Source organism: Penaeus monodon, chromosome 21 (genome assembly GCF_015228065.2).
Source record: "Penaeus monodon isolate SGIC_2016 chromosome 21, NSTDA_Pmon_1, whole genome shotgun sequence".
Lineage (NCBI taxonomy): Eukaryota > Metazoa > Arthropoda > Malacostraca > Decapoda > Penaeidae > Penaeus > Penaeus monodon.
The window spans coordinates 12,796,225-12,797,275 of NC_051406.1; the positions used below are offsets into that span (position 1 = coordinate 12,796,225).

At 33.3% G+C, this 1,051-nt stretch overlaps 1 long non-coding RNA gene across 2 annotated transcripts in view; it reads left to right on the forward strand.

Annotated features, from left to right (window-relative positions):
* The window catches only part of LOC119586245, a 9,801-nt gene that overhangs the window by 1,860 nt on the left and 6,890 nt on the right, over positions 1-1,051 (forward strand). The gene's annotated exons all lie outside the window — the stretch shown is intronic.

Below are 1,051 nucleotides of genomic sequence, written 5' to 3' on the forward strand. Positions count from 1 at the left end.
TAGACCTCAGGAGATGAGTAGCTTCAAGCTGCAGATTCTTGTTTGCTAGGAACAGTTGGGACCTATCATTTACATTCAATACTCGGGTTTGATAGCCTACTGAACCATTGAGCCATTAAGTGTAATATAATTATAGAACTATAAAAAAGCTAACATTCCTTGTCCATCATATCAATAGGCAGTTAAAAGCTCACCAGAAAATAACTTTATGGAAAAGCTTACCCACTTTAAAGAATATATCTCAGTTTATTGAACTAATATTTGTTCAAGTGTATTTCAGAAAGCAGAACAAATTTTAGAGGAAAAGTAACAAGTATCTCTGGGGGTCTACCAAGTTTGGTGGTTGAATTGAGTCTGTGAAAGAGAAAGGGTTACATTCCTTGATATACATGGTATTACTAATTCACAATTCCTTTATGATCATCAATTCCTCCATTTTTCTCTTTGTAGCATTTGTCATTCTTATACCTTACCTTCTAAATCCACAAGCCATTATATGATAAGCAGATGTGGTGCTACATCAGTGCACTAAACAATTACTTCTGTCTACTCCAAATACAATTCACTCACCAAAATTAATTTAATTTCTTGACCTTACAGAGCGAGCCTATGTAATGATACAAAAACATCCCAAAAATTATTTGACATTCGGAGGGAATATTACTTCTCCCACACTATGTCCTCACCTGATCATGCATAATTTCAAATGTGTTTTTGGCACAAGTTCATCCCATTTCTCAAGCCAAATTCTTTTCTCATTCAGAAAAATTAAAGGAAACAAGATGACCCTTGCCTGCCTTTTGCCACTGCATTAGCATAGTGAGCCACAAATAGTTTTTTGCCTTTGACACTAATTTACATAGTAAAAATATAAATAATTACACAGTAAATATTCTTGATAAGTTCCTAATGGATGTGAGGGATATGTTAAAGATTTCAGATGAACTAAGTATTAAAAAGGTACTGAGTGAGTCATAAACAGTTTACTAATCTTACATTTATTGACACATTACATACAATATAATGCAATCATGGTGAAAATATAGCATGA